Source organism: Talpa occidentalis, unplaced genomic scaffold (assembly GCF_014898055.3).
Source record: "Talpa occidentalis isolate TD23 unplaced genomic scaffold, MPIMG_talOcc4v2.1 talOcc4.2, whole genome shotgun sequence".
Taxonomy (NCBI): Eukaryota; Metazoa; Chordata; class Mammalia; order Eulipotyphla; family Talpidae; genus Talpa; species Talpa occidentalis.
Window position 1 is genome coordinate 115720722 of NW_023602073.1, and position 15997 is coordinate 115736718.

The 15997-nt window shown below is 40.3% G+C and overlaps 1 protein-coding gene across 3 annotated transcripts in view; it reads left to right on the forward strand.

Annotated features, from left to right (window-relative positions):
- LOC119252807 (dermatan-sulfate epimerase) overlaps positions 1-15997 on the forward strand; it is a 116516-nt gene that overhangs the window by 47948 nt on the left and 52571 nt on the right. Inside the window, exon 1 of one of the 3 annotated variants that reach the window (XM_037520268.1) lies at positions 6089-6204. The exons of the other annotated variants lie outside the window; for them this stretch is intronic. The gene's annotated coding sequence lies outside the window, so the exon portion shown is untranslated. Of the gene's footprint in view, positions 1-6088; positions 6205-15997 lie in introns of those variants that run through there. 3 annotated transcript variants of the gene reach the window in all.

Sequence of the window (15997 nt, forward strand, 5' to 3'; positions counted from 1 at the left end):
GACCTTTAATTTTTATGAAGCATAAAGGACTATATATGTAGCAAATATACTATCAAAGCAACATCTCAAGAAAAATTCCTGTTTAACATATCACCAAATAATTAATGAAAAGGGACTAACAAATATATGTTGAATTTAAAGTCACAAAATGGAAAGAGCTTTTGTGATGTATGTTATCTAGATTATATATATTACACGTTATTATATTAAAATGCATACCATTTTAGGATTGAAAGACCTTTAGAGATCTCCTACACCAGGGTTCTCAGGTTGGATTTACCTGAAGCATTTCAAAACTTGTTTGGAGTGAGCATCCTGTAACAAATCAAAATCTCTGAGATTTGGTGTAGGGCATAAGAATTTAAAAACCCCCTAGTTGATTCAAATGTGCAGTGTACTATAGGAGCAAGTGGCTGATGTCAATAATCCTAAACCTGACTGTGTATAAGAATCAGCTGTAGTTTGTTAAATTATGGCTACCTGGTGCTTATTTTGCAGACTCTAATTCAACAGACCTAGTCTTAGGATTGAATATATGAAAATCCGAAGTGTTATAGCCTGAATTGGGACTGACTGTCCTGCCCCCGCAATTCATCTGTTGAAGCCCTATTCACCTTCCCCCCCATGTGACAGTATTTGGAGAGAAGACTTTTAGGAGGTAATTAAGGTCACATGAGGTCATAAGGGTGGAGTTATAATCTGAGAGAACAGGTGGTTTTATGAGAAGAGGACGAGACCTGATGATAAAGCAAGAAGACAGGAAGACAGCTCTCACCAGAAACCTTGATCTTAGACTTTTCATCTTCCAGAACTGTGAGAAAAAAATTTCTGTTGTTTAAGTTATCCACTCTGATATTTTGTTGTGGCAGCCTGAGCTCACTGGCATACCAAGTAATACTGATGTTGGGGGGCTACGGACTACATTTGGTGTTCTATTCGCTTAGGTCACATCTCCCAGAAAGTGTGATTTAATTTGTCTGGGAATAGTGCAAGACAGTATTAATTTTTTTAACATTTCCTGAATAATTCTAATGTATAATTAGGATTTAGAACCACTGACTAAGGTCAGTTTTTTCAGCTTATGGCTAAGGACATTGAGACTCAAAGAGGTTAAGTGATTTACCCAAGTTATCATCCATGTTATTGTTGAATTTTCTAAAGTTATGGGGGGGAAAAGTATTTTATTTTACTCTGCTGGTATTTAAAAGCCTTACCCTAGAATCCAGCACTCTCAATTTCCAGTATTCACCTATTCATATTCCGAAACATTAAAATTTAACTCAGGCAGATTTACTTTAGGTGACTTTTCCACTGTACTACAGTCTAAGATTGCTGTAGTTTGTCTTCCATGTCCATTTAACAGTTGCTATTTGTTGCAGTATGTTTCGTGACTGATCACATGTTTATGTGTGTTTTTATGTGACTGATCATAATAGTAATCACCATTATATATAACTGCCTATTTATCCGAACAGAAATGCTGCTATGTAGCATTATCCTTCTTGTATAATTAACTTTCCTGGAAGAAGTTAGTTTGGTGAAAAATAGGAGAATTAAATGCTATCCAAGCACCTATTATAGGGAATCACCAAATTAAATCAAGTATCAATAAAACATTTATTTTCTAAATCCCTCAGTGATGACCACAGGTCTTTATAGTTATCAAAAGCCCTCTTTAAGAAAAATTATTGACTTTATTTCTGTTCCTTTTCTCCTTAATAAACTTTTTTCTTTCTCTAAAAAAAAATTATTAATGCTTAAATTCCTTTTGGTTCATTCTGTGCCTTCAAAGAAAAGAATAAACTTCTAGTTTCATTCATTGGCAAATATCAATAATCATTTTTGAAATTCCAGAGACCAGTGCTGTAATTTGGTAGGCATATGGGATGCAGTACGCAGACTAAAATAAATCAGGAGATAATATTAAAAGTATCCATTTCAAAAATCAATTGAGAATGGAGAACAACTTTCACCAGAAAGCAGGACACAAACTGTTAAGTGGGGCATTAGACAAGAAAAGTTAGCATAGGCAAAGTGGTTTAGTGGGAAGGGCCTAGATTTCCTGTAAGAAAGTGTAATCATATCTGGTGTGAACCATTTATACTTTGGGAAATTCACTTCAACTTTCTGAGTCTCTGTTCCTCATCAGTCACATGAGAATAATAATGCTGACAACACCCTACATGTGGAAAGTGTGTGGCATACTTCATGAACGTTGTGAGGCTAGGAAATATGTACCTGGAGAAAAATTACATATTCTTAATTTGTGTCTTAAGTTGTGTTTGGTGGTGAAGGGGGGCACAACTCAATTATGGGGGAGAATGTAGGTAGTAAATATTTCCTTTGTTTTAATGATAAAAACCAAGCTACGGGAGCTTGAGTCATCTGGAGATAAAGCAGTGGCAGTCTAGGTAAGGGAGGAAAAGTTGGGAGAAGCAGACCTAAGGGAAGTGGTGGATGTCTGGGCAGGGCTGCATGCCCAGAAGTAGAAGGGGAAGCTGAAGAAGATTATTACTAAGGACAAATACAGAGAAATAAAGTTTGAGTAAACCAAAATGATTGCAAGGATGAAGATTCTAGGTACTGGATAAGTCAATTCTACAAATAGACTAATTTTGGCCTGAAGAGGAAAATGAAAATGCATGTCAAGGATTGAAGCTATTGTATAGTCATGGAATAGCTGCTAGGTTAGTAAAGCCTAAAGGGCAAATTTAGAAGTATAGAACAGAAACCATATGCCTGTAGCAGTCTTATAGGTTGGGGCTCATTAGGCTAGAGTCAAGAATAAACTGGAAAAAGCCAACAAAACACCTATTTTGTTTGTTTGTTTTGTTCTGACCAGAAGAACATAAAGGGATGCCCTGCTTGGGAATGATGGCTAAATCAGAATGAATTCCCTTTTTATTGTCATCATTAAAAAAAGAAACCATTATACTAAAAGAGAAAAGAGTGACGTGAATTTCATAAGAGTAAACTGAAAACTAGGGGAAGAATTTGTTAGAAAGTAATCTAGCTCTCCAAAGTTTAGCTTCTCTTGCCTGGAGAAATTATATCTTAGCAAGGGGAGTTTACAAATAAGCCCTTTCATCTAGAATTAGCACAGAAGGGGATGAACACCAAAAGATTGGAGAGGGACAAATGGAATTCTAGCTTAAAAAAAAAAAAAAAGGAAGTGCTTGATTCCTGAAACCAACACAAGGGATTTTTTTGCAGATTCTTAGTAAAATTAATATATCATTATTAAAATAGTAGCTAAGCACTTAGGAAAGGAAGAAAAAATTCAGTAGTTAACAGTTCTCTAAGTAGTCATTTCCCTTTTTTTAACAATGTTGCTACAGCAAGGACATTGAATGGACAAAGCACATCTGCTGTTTAGGGCTCTATCAGGGAGGAAGAGTCACTTTTTTTTTACCCTAACCCTCAGCCTGGGTAAGGATGGCCAAACTTTTTCTAATTTCTACAAAGTGCCATATTCCCATATATGTTAGCAGACGCTCTGGGACAAGGGAAGAAAATATGACAAGTAATATGTGGGTTTTCAATTGATGAGAATGTTCACCATCAATTTGATAATGCAGTGTCCATTGGCAGTAGAAAGAAGAATTAATAATGACATGGCATACAAATGGAATTTGCAAAAATATATAAAATTGGGAGGTAGAATTACTCAGTTATATGGATGATATCTATTAAGTCAAGACAAAGAAGGGCTGGCCTAACACAATAAAACAGTCATGTGTTAAGTGCTGAAGACAAACTATCATGAGTGTAGGTTGGGAAGGTGTATTTTGCAGCAGTGTTGAAAAAGACTTTGATATAGGAATCAATAGTAATATTACTGCCACAATAGTTCCTAGGATATACTTGGGAAAAAACAGTAATTAGAAGAAAGTCTAAATATCTTATTACTTTATGTTATTGGGATGAGCCATAATTAAATTCTTGGGGTCAAATTTTGAGAGAAATGATGGCAAAGTAAACTACCTTCCCAAAGAACTTTTAGAAAGGAAGAGGAAAAGCTGATGGAGTTGGTAGATACCCAGGCAATTGGAAGCTCTCTGCTGTGGTATCAATACTAGAATCATCCTGGCCGGCTCCAAAGGGCAGGCCTTTGAGATCTTTGAGGCTTACTATATGGTGGGCCCTTTTTGAGAGGTAGATCTTGACCAGTGCAGATTTCCATTTCAATCCAAGACAAAACTGGGATCAAAGGGAACAAATGACAGTGAGTATTATCTCCTTGAAGACTTCTCAATTCTGGCTGCACATTATGATCATCTGGGAAGAGATTTGACAGTGCTGATAATTAGATCGTAGCCCGAGATTCTGTTTATTGGTCTTATGTGGGACCTCCCATTAAAAAAATATTTTGTCAAAGCCTCTCCACTGATTCAATGTTCTAGTTTGGAGAATCACTTTATTAGGCGGTTAAATATTCAAACGGGAACTTTTTCTGAGGTCTCTTTCAGATTTGAGAAGATAAATTGAAATTAACTATTATTCTAATAATTGAACAAATACATATAAATTCCTTGTCTTTGTGTCTGGCATGTAGTAGCTCTCAAATATTATCTATTTTTGTTATATTTTCTCCATCACTGCTGAATGAAATATTATATCTCTACATTATAAAGAATCTGAAGCTCTAAAGTTAGTGTTCCAAGACCCCCAGTAGTAAATTGAAAAATAAGGATTTAAAACAGATTAAAGCTAGTTCTAACTTTTAGAGTTCCTTGTCTTCTCTTTCAAGGCCATCCCTAAAATAGCTGGAAGTTTATGCAAATTAGTGGTTCACCTGAGAACGTTAAAAAAATTGAGGAAAAGCCCTTTTTTTTATGTTTCTAAGAAATCTCTGTTCAAATCAGTTTCTGAAAAAGAGAAGCATCAAAGTAGACATCCACATTTTTTTCCCTAGTGTAGCCTGACAGGAAACGCCTCTGTAGGTTTTAAGAATCTCTGAGAACAGGGAAAATGGACGAAGGTGGCCTTTTAGGATCAAAGCACTGTGAAGCAAACATGGAGAAAAATACTGTTGTCAAGTAAAACATCTCCAATTTAATGAAAGGGTCAACATCCGTTACTTCTGGGCCAGTTAATTACATACTTAATACCGAGGAAGAAGTTAGCCCTGCGGTATGGCTTTAGTCTTACGTGACACCTTCCTAACCAGGTTGGACAGGTTGTGAGCAGTGGCTGTGGCTGCGCTGAGAGTGGAGGAAACAGAGAGCTATAAATATTAGGATGAGGTTTAAGAACGCAGATGGATGAGGGTTCTGCCTCATCCCCCACCTACCCAGTTCTAGGAGACAGTAAATAAAATTTTCTCTTGTGACCGCATATATCAAAAACGTTCTACCTTTGATGATTAACATCCGTTCAGTTTGCAGGATCGCTTCTCTTGGATTTGCTTTATTTCTTTAGTACAGTTAAAGAGAGAACTGCTTCTAAATAGGCGATGGCCTCCCTTCTCTCTGAGAAGAGTGTAAAACAACGCAGGAGAAAAGGAGTAGTAACTGTTTTGGAGAACGCAAGGGGAGTGGTCAACAGCCTCAGTAGTAGTAACGTTCTGAACAGTTTTTCTAGCTTTCCTCTCCTCCGACTGGATGGAAGCATCAGCTCCTCCCCGTCCTCCAAAGTATCTTTGGGTTGGATGCAATTAGAGTCGAACCCGACGCCTGCGGGGGTCACTAGAAACTAGAGCAAGTTGGAGTCAAAAAGGCCTGGCAGGCCAGGGTTGCGTGGAGCTGGGGCCCGAGTAGAGGGGAAGGCCAAGCGCAGCTCTGAGTCGCACGTCCCGGGAGAGGAACCGGAGAAAGCGGGGCGGGACCGAAGTCCGGATCGGGCCGCGGGAGAGGGTCCCCGGTCACCCCTCCCATCCTCTCTGCCCCGGGCTCTGGTGACGTTGCGGTTTCCTCCTCCCTCCAGCGGAGCCTCAGCGCCCGCCGCGCCCCGCCCTCCTTTTTCGCCCACACCCCACCCACCCGCGCCGGCCCGGCTGGCAGTAGCGCCGCGGAGGCTGCAGCGGCGCATCCCGTGGCGCGGCGCCCACCCGCACCCATGGCGCGGCGGGCGCCTTGAAGACTCGGCTCCGAGGGCGCCAGGGGCCCGGGCGCCCTGGAGTGAGGGGGGCCGGGCAGGGACTCCCGATCCTGGGCCGTGGCCGGGGAGGCGACGCTCGAAAGGACGAAGCCGCGGCGGGGAGCGGTGAGCAGAGGGGCGCGCGAGTGGCGGGCGGGGGCGCGCGGCGGTCGCTGCTCGGGGCCCCGCACGGTGCAGCTTTCTTTGGGAGCCTGGGGCTGGTGCTTGGCGGGGTTGGCTGGTCGCGGGCAAGTCTGGCCCAGCGCGCGCTGGAGGAGGAGAGCCACGTCCACCTCTGGGCGCCAAGCGCCTTGCGCCCGGGCCCGGCTCGCTTGGGCTCCTGGAGGGCGCACGAGGCTTGAAGCCAGAGCCGTGGGCTCCTCGATGGCGGGACAGCCCCCGGCCAACTTTTAGCCCCTTCCCAGTCCTTGAACAACGGCGCGTCGTAAGGACCCGAAGATCTCTTCGATGCATCGGCCCAACCAAGATTTCCTGGACGGCCCGCGGGACCCCGGTTACCCTCTGCCGAGTTGGGTGACACAGCCTTGCGCCCTCCTTTCCTTGCTTCCCCCGCTTTTTGGGAGTGTTGGTCGCGTGCGCTTATCCGGCCCCAGGAAGCCCACCTCTGCGGAAGGCGAGCCTCCCCCAGACGCTGGATTTTGGGGGTGCTTGGCTCAGCCAACGCTGGGAGAAATAGTTGGTAAACTTCACTCCTGCTTGTGGGACTGGAGGGAGGGCCGTGGGGGACTTGACTCGGGCTGGGAAGCTCTCTAAGCAGTGCCACATTGACTTGAGAAGTGTCTTGGCTGCAATCTGAGCTGAGTTTGTGACCCGAGAATGTTCTTGGTTTCATCGCATATTTAGGGCAGCAGCCTCCTCTTAAGCCGCCTGGCATTAAGGTTAAAACCGAATACATTGAATAAAAGCATGGGGAGAACCTTATCTACCTGGAATTCCTTAGGTTAGGAATAACAATATCCAGGGACCTTCGTCTAATAAAGTTATTAAAAGGATTTGGGGTGTGTGTGTGTGTGTGTGTGTGTTAATCATGGTTTCAAAAGTCATGGTTTAATGTTACATTAAATTTAAGAAGGGACGTTCTCACTTAGAAATAGTTTCAAAAACAGTTTTTCCCAGTGCTTTATTCGGTATTTGTTAATTTGTACAATTTAACCTTTCAAACATTCCCTTTCCTTGTTTTTATAACATACTCAATTAATGATAAACTCTGTGAAAGGCGATATTGATGTGCTGTGTTTTATAGAAAATTCAGATGGTACTGCTAAAATGGAATTAGAAAAATGCCCGTGGAAGAATTAAAATGTGGGATTATCTGAATATTTGTCTATCACCTACTACTCTTTTAAAGTCACCGTAAGATAAGTCTTTTTAATGAAATGTGTAGGTAAAATATGTTCTCTTAAAACGGGGAAGAGAGGGTAGATTTGATGCCTCCATCATCTAGTGAACTCTCTGTTCTGGGCAGAGACTATTTAAAGTTACTCCCTAGCAGATTGGGGACCTGGTTCTGGGAAAACCCCTGCCTTTTCCTCTGCCCCCAGCTAGGTTTGACACAGGATATCAAGACTATCACAGTGTCTTATATTTGTGTGTGCATCTACTTAAATATGTATACATTAGTCCACAAATTAGCTACTATAGGTTTTCAGTGAGATTTGTGGTCTGTCCACAAACTGTTGGTAGAACCTGGTTGTCCTCCATGAGGTGAAGTTCTTCACTGATGTTGCCCAGCATTTCCCAATGCCTCATTGTAAAGATTTTTTTAAATCTCTGAAAAAATATTTATGATGATAAATGAAAATGCCTTCTGTAGATAAGCAACAAAAATATTTGTTTATGCATTTCTTAATTTATTATTGATACAATATTTGGGTGTTTACTTCTACTTATCTTGAATCATATACTGTGTTACTTCAAAGAAAGGACATGATTCTCACTCAGTATTATGATTTGAACAAATGATTACTGAGGAATAAAGGAAGATAAGATGGTTAAATTTGGGTTTTAATATATCAGTGATCTTTGTTTTCAAAGGGGGCAAAGAAACTAGTAAAAGACTAGCATTTTTTTTAGTTGCAGCATATATTAAATATGCTTAACCATTTGTATTTTTGAGTTTAAAATACATTAAATATTCTTGTCTTTCTTATGCCCCTTCCACCGCCACTCCAATAATAAAAAGGTGTTTGTAGCGAACCTTTGAGGAGATGTGGTGCCTGTGGTAGAGGAACATCATTATAGTGGATACTGTTATTCCATTTGCTGAGAGTCTGGATTTTTACTATTCTGAAGAGCAAGACCCAATTCCATGACCTGCAACTGTTCTGAAAGAATGTGACAAGCAGAAAACAGGACAGTTGTTATTACTATTTTAAATACCATAGGGTTTTCTCATCTTGGAATTATATTATCTTCCCCTAGAGTAATTTGTTGAATATTAAACTCTTTGGGGGGGGCACCAAATTACCAGCAGATGTTTGGAAATCTCAGTAAATCTCTCCAAACCTAGAGCTAGTGCCCAGAATGGGTATTAGGCAAGTACCTAAGCCCAGAATATGGAAAAGAGAAGTTATTTTCCCATGAAATTCATATAGTGAATTAGTGGTAAAATGGGAAATGGAGATTAAAATCCCAGATTCCAGCAGCAGTGATCCATACTTCCATTTGGTGATAGCAATAATTAGAAATGGATGAATTTCAAAAAGGCTTGCCAACTCCAACCAATTTTAATAGGACATTTCCTTTTGAAAATTAAATTTTGCATTACTGAATATTTTTAATTGAAATAATTATGGCTTTTATTTAAAAAAAATTCTTTAGGTGTTAATAAATAATTGAAGTCCCAAATTCTGACATAGCTCACTTTAGTGTCTCACAACTTCATTATGTAGAGAAGAGTAGTATGGTTACCTGATAGTGGAATGTTGTATAAAAGAATCAGACAAAGAGAAATAGAAGGTATTGTGAATGAGAAAGAAGGGTTTTAGGGATTCATAAACTTTTACAAGTTCATACACATTTTGACAATTGAAGGAAAGGAAAACTCCCCGAAAGCTACATGAATGCTTGCATTTTAAGATTTTTTTCAAAGAATTCTAATTTTCTCATATTTTAGCTTAGTGAAAATGCAAAGGGATGTAGAGAACAGGTGTCTTATCCTCATTTTTGGTGTGTGGGAATGGAAATACCATGAAGAGATTTGTCTGTCATTTCAGAAGCAATTAGTGGCCTATCTTAAATATAAGATTAACCTAAATTGCACTTTAATTCTACTTTTCTTCTTTATGACTCCAACTTCTTATTACATGATCTACTTTATTATCCCTTTTACAACTGGTTACTGTCCATGAGCTGTTAGCTCTCTAGAATGCTCGTGTGATTCCCAGGCTTCTGTACACTGGCCATTTCTAGAGCCCCATCCTACAGTTCCCTCTTCTCCTTTCCTGTATCTCTTCTCATGTCCTCTAAAGATTCCATTTCAGGGCCTCTTCTCATTCCTGCAGAGCCCTAGACTTCATTCTCATTAGCTGCCTTCAGGTCTTTAGGTTCTTTACCAATTGTGCTGCTTACTTCTGCCAATCTAGGCAAGCTCCAGCCTGTTGAAAGTGTGGATTTCAGATCCTCTTTCAAATGCCAAGGGACAGTAGAAACCTGTAGGAGGCAGAGGCTTAGGAGAGTCTGTTGGAGATCACAAAGAAGAAAAGGGAGTGATTTTATTTTGGAATGAGAAAAAAAGATTGTTGAGGCCATGTGTTTATTTCTTGAATGGAGTGGTTTGTTCAGTCCTTAATACAGAATAACACTATTAATTTTAATGTGTATTAGCATTGGATTTTCTTCTATTCGTTTCAACTCTGTTAAAATGATCTTGGTAATTGTCATAATGTCGTAAACAGTTCCTGAAAGAACAGCTTGCTTCTTCAGTAATATATAGTAGTTACAGACATAGTGATAATAAACATGACTTGTTTTGCTATTTTGTATTTGGGAATAGTTGCAACAATTCCGTAAGTAAAGTCCTGCTTTAAAAAATACTGTAGGGCCTCCCGGGTGGCTCAGTGGTTGAGCGCTGGGTTGCAAAGCTGCCCGCAGCCTCTGCAGCACCAATTCGATCCCCTGGGTGAGGGTCCCACATGGTGCGCAGACCTCTCCTGCCGCCCACTGCTCCCCTCAGCAGTGTACTTCGTCAGTCTGTCTGTTCTGCTCCCTGCTCTGGCTCTGGTGAATTCTCTCACCCTCCCGCGTTTCTGACTTTGCCCAGTGCTTGTATAAATAAATAAATAAATCTAAAAAAAAAAAAAAATCTTAAAAAAAAATACTGTAGACATAGATAAAGTTAATTCTCAGTTATGCATAAATGACATACCCACTGTAGGTTGTGTACATCTGCTTTGTTCTAGAGAGGGTCAGGGAGAGTTTACAACTGAATGCATGTGTCTGCATGCCCCCCAAAATTTTGATATTATGTATAGAATAAATAGTGCCTCCTTTCTACTTAGCTAGTGTGAAAAATAGCAGGATAGTCATAGTAAAATTCCACTTGTGTTTAAATGAACATACTTGCTCTTTTAGTGAAAAACAAATAGGTCTACAGTCAGTTAAAAAACTATCACTTAAGTCTTTCCATTTGAAAAAATCGTTGCAGACACAGATGCCATAGAACTGTAAATGTGCATCTGTTGATTAAATCAAGGAATTTGCTTTTTCTCTCCTGTAACCAACTTAGCTACTAAGCAATAGGCATTTCATGCACGCAGATGTTATACCACAACAAAGTTGAGTCAGCATTTCATAACTCTTAAAAAGAATTTGTAAAGGAAATGGGCTCACCAAGCTTGTGAGCCTATAATATTTTTATTGATGAAGTATACTGGCTTCACTGTTGGATCCTAATAGCTATTGCAAGAAATATGAGGATATTTGTTAGCAATTCCTAAAGTGGGAGTTAGCAACATTAGATTGGTTATATAAATTTTGGTGTAAAATGCTATAATCTGAAGATTATGCTGTGAATTTAGTGGAACTTAGTCATTTAAAGAAAAAAGAATAACACAGCAAATTGACACTTTTGTTTAGAGTAATCCTTTAGATTGGAGGATTGAAAGGGTTATTGCATTTTTCAAGTTAGCTCACTGACAAGAAACTGTGGAATTGCACAATAAAAATCACTAAGTACAGATTCTCCTCAGTTTACTATGTGGTTACATCCTGATAAACCCATCATCAATGTACTGAATACCCCGAACGTATGGTACATTAGAGCTTCACTTTTTACTGAGTGGTCATCTCTTTCCCACCATCACAAAGTCGAAAAATCAAAGGTTGAAACATCGTAAGTTAGGAACAATCTGCAGCTGAAAAATATTTTCTGCCATGGTGTGTATTATACCCACCACATAAGGTAGAAGAGGAGTGAAGACCAATATGGTCTGAGGGCCAATACAGCTCACCTTCTTTACAGTCCTGTTGTAAACTTCTCTTCTTGTAACTGCACTATTTTTGGTGCTTAAATTTAGCTGAAAACAGACTATAAGTGATGGATTTGTAGAATTCCCCAGGTCCTGGTAGGGAACTTTTCTTGGGGCCTTTGCAATTTAATGACATCATTTTAGGAGGTATGAATGGAACTAAGCTCTCCAACCTGTGGGTCATCAGGCATGGGCCAGCTGGATTTTGGAATCACCTGCAATGTTTACTCTTCTCTCTTGGGGGGAATAGGCCTGGCAGGAAGGAAAAAGTAGCCTGAAAGGGAATGTTAAACAGCTGTTTTCCATCTTCCCTGAAGAAAAAGAAGAGGAAATCAACTTAGAGCAAGCTTCAGGAGGGATTTATGCTAAGTACTGGGAAGTTTTCCTGAATGTTTTTAACCTTTAGAATGAATTTCTGAAGGAGGCCTTTGAGTTATTCTCTTTTTAGAAAGGTTTAAATGAGTATGTCTTGAAGGGATATTGGAGTTTATCTTCTGTGGTTCTAATTTTATAACTTCACATCCAGATTTGAAAATGTTAGAAATTAAAATTATTTAATTTTATGAATGTAGAAGAAATGGTCAGTTTTAAATATCTGAAATTCAAGTTGTCTTCACAGTTTTCTATTTAGCATTTTTATTTAAACAACATATTTCCTAACAGGCTAAATATTGATCATATATACTACTCCCTTAAAACTTACATTCAAGTAAACACTACAATATTTGAAAACCCCTCTATACTTAATCTGTTTTCTCCTCAAGGAGGTCACTTTTTCCCCACATTTCTTTGTCATTCAAGAAAAATCATAAAAAAGACCTTGACCCCAGATTTGGTTTTCCATTTGTACTTTCAATGTTATCTTTGATATTTCTTTGCTTCATGTTTTATAATAGAACTAGCCTAGCAACGTGAACATGCTGGGTAGTCATCATCATGTGCTCAAAATACAGATGTTGCCCCTGTCAGAATCGGGAAACTTCTCTTATATATGAAAGAGACTTCTACATGTTCTTGTAGCCCTATTTATGGTTAAAAATAATAATGGTGTAACAGGGTGGTCCCCAGGAAAGGGGGAGGTTCCCTGCCCCACCCAAGGGAGGGTGGAGCTGAGCAGGAAGAGGAGAAGCTGCAGAAGAGACTGAGGAAGGAAGCAGGATGGAGCCAGGAGACCTGGAGGAGGCGCATGGAGCCTAGAGACACGTGAAGAAACTGCGCTTGTCTTTTGGTCGTGGACTGGGTGACACAGATGTGGGTGAGACCCGTGGGGAGGTGACAATGGCAGCTTTTATCTTGATGTTGATTTTGCTCTTTTCCTTCCGGGCTTGTCTGGTTGTTTCTGGCCCTTTTCTGTGGGTCCCCACTGGAAGATGCTTTAGACTTGTGGGCAGGCTTTGGGGCCCTTGCTCTGGGCCAATCCCATTTGGATGGGCTTTTACCCATGAGGGGACGGGTAACTTTGGGTGCTTCATTTGGAAACTAGATTCTTTGCCTTACCTGTATTGTTTCCTAGTTTTATTAAAGTTCCTTCCCATTAAAGTCTCCTATGTTTTTGTGTTGATGCGGCGGATGGCAGAACCCATTTAGAATAGGCAGGTTTGCAGGGTTTGGGCTGCCCCTCTCCCTGTCCTATAACAATGGCACTTTTAAAAATAGAATATGATCTGTTTCATTTTTGTTAAGGAAGATAGAACTTTAGGAGATTTGATTCTGTGATTTCAGGTTAATGGTTCTGCAAGATGTAAGATGTAATTATTATTTTTATTATATATGTTTTTTTAAATTTTATTTTTGCATAGAAGACCTGGGGTATACAGCAGAGGTGTGAGGGGGCTGGTGAGAGGATTTACCAGAGACAGAGTGGGAGCAGAACAGGCTGATCTATTGAAACACTGCTGAGGGGAGCAGCAGGCGAGACAGGAGAGGCTGCTATGCCATATGTGGGCAAGCTCCCTGGCCAAGGATAGAACTCAAACTCAGGCCATAGAGGTGATAGTCCTGAGACTTAACTCCTAGGCCACCAGGGAGGCCCAAAGATCTAACTATTTTTGAAGCACCTTCATTTAGATGCTGCAGGAGGTATTGGAAAATGCACCCTCAGCCAATATTGGGTCAGTGGGTTTGGGGAATGGCAAGAGTCTGTAGGAAATCAATGTCTTAAGCAACAGGAATTAAGTGTTTTGACTTAATTCTACAGCCTGTAGTTTTAAAGCAATTTTAATAGAGTTACATTTCTCAAAGGAAACTGATGTTTGAAAGCACTAAAAAACCTGCAGTATTATCTTAATTCAGTATCTTGTGCTTGCCCCTTTATTTGTGAGTTTGATATCTTTTTTTAAAAATTATTTTTTAAGGGTCTCCCCGGTGGCACAGCGGTTGAGCGCTGGCTTGCAAAGCTGCCCGCGGCCTCCGTAGCGCCAGTTCGATCCCCAGCTGCTCCCCAGCCACCAGAGGAGGGTCCCACATGGCTGAGGGGAGCAGCGGGTGAGACAGGAGAGGTCTGCTGTGCCATATGTGGGTTAGCTCCCCAGCCGGGGATGGAACTCAGGCCAAAGTGGTGATAGTTCTGAGACTTAACCCCTAGGCCACCAGGGAGGTCCATGATATCTTCTTTTACTCTGTCTTTACCAAAGGTTTGACACATGTTATATCCTATTCTAATGAGAACCCAGAGGTAGAGAGCAAAATAGAAGTGATCTGTTGCTTTTAGGCAATATTTCATCTTATTCTTTCTTAAATACTAGTGTGAAATTTTAGGATCCACTTTTCTCATTGTTCAGATTGGCGTCTTCATATTAACTATGTGTTGTGTTACATTTAAAAAATTTTTACCATTAAACTATTTAGACTTACTGTGACTTGCATAGAATTATTCTAATTAAAATTCAAATTACCAGATGGTATTTAAGTAGCTATGAATTTTTTAAATTCACCTCTGAATTTCATCTTGTAAATGTTAGGGTAACTTGGGCCACTTTCAGTATCTCTTTCTTGGAGAAGAAATGTATGGCAGTATTTATGCTATGAAATTGCCATATGATGATAAATCCTGTGCTAAAGAAGTTGAATTGAACTAGCAATGCTAGGGTGGTTATATAACAGATCCTTCTTTGTGTGCTTACACCTTTTTTTCTTGTTGGTGAGCCCAGAAGTTTAGTTCAGCTATTACAAGTTTTAGAAAAGATAAATCTGCGTTTCTTAGGAATGAATACTTTGACATATAACTTTTTCCAATGTACTTTTGAACCTGGAGAGTCACATGAAAGAATGTTATAATTTAGCTATAGTACTGAAAGGATTTAGTCATTCAGCAAGTTTTTGCCAGGTACTGCTATGTTGGAGGGCAGTTCTGGGTAGAGGCAAAAACGAGAGGCATGCAAATTAATATGACATGGTTTCCAGCCTTTGGGAGCTATAAAATCTAGTTGGAGATGGATTCACTGTGTTTCAAACTTTATGAGAACAATTAGGTACAGATCACAGACAATGTAGGCAGTAAGATTGCAGGAAGGAGGATATCTGTGAGGGTTACATGGACAGAGACTACTCAAGTAGGAGGGAAGAATGAATCAGGCCTCAGAGGATTTTGTGCCCTAAAGGGGAGGTGAGAAAGCATTGCAAATATAGTGGGCAGGCGAACAAAGGCATTAGGAAGAGGAGAAACAGAGAAATGGAGCTGCTGCTTGGTGCAGAAGAACTTCTAGGAAAAATGATGGGAATTCACTTCTCTCCTGTAACATTCTCCTTTTTTCCTTCCCTTATTTATCTGTGCTTTATTGCTTTCTACAAATATTTATGAAGGCCCCTATTGCATGGAATCAGCGGCACAGGATCCTGTAGGAAGGATGGAGATGGCCAGACCCATGCCGCTTACTGACTTCCAGCTGCGTAGGTGATGTCTACCTCAATTGCCTTTAGGATCCAGGGAAAACTGATAAATTCCATGTGAGAGAAGAAGATAATATCAGGGCCTCCCTGGTGGCGCAGGAGGCTGAGCGCCGCACTGTGAAGCTGTCCTCAGCCTCTGCAGTGCAGGTTTGATCCTGGCGGCCAGCCGGCAAGATTTCCGCATGGCGCCATAGATCTCGCCTGTCTCTCCCGCTGCTCCCCTCAACAGTGTATTTCGTCAGTCTGCCTGTTCTGTTCCCCACTCTGTCTCTGGTGAATCCTCTCACTCTCCCGCACATCTGGCCTATACGCCAGTTCTTGTGTAAATAAATAAATCTTTAAAAAAAAAGAAGATAACATGGGATGGATGTTTTTAGCACTAAACTCATAAATTGGAAGAGACTGTTAAAGCTATAACATTTTTTAATGATTCCCTTTTAAGGGCCAGTTCAGATACCACCTCCTTTGTGCATCCCTCACCCAGCTGAAAGTATTGACTTTTGTAAATTTCAATAATACTCCGTCATTTTCATGCAAACCAC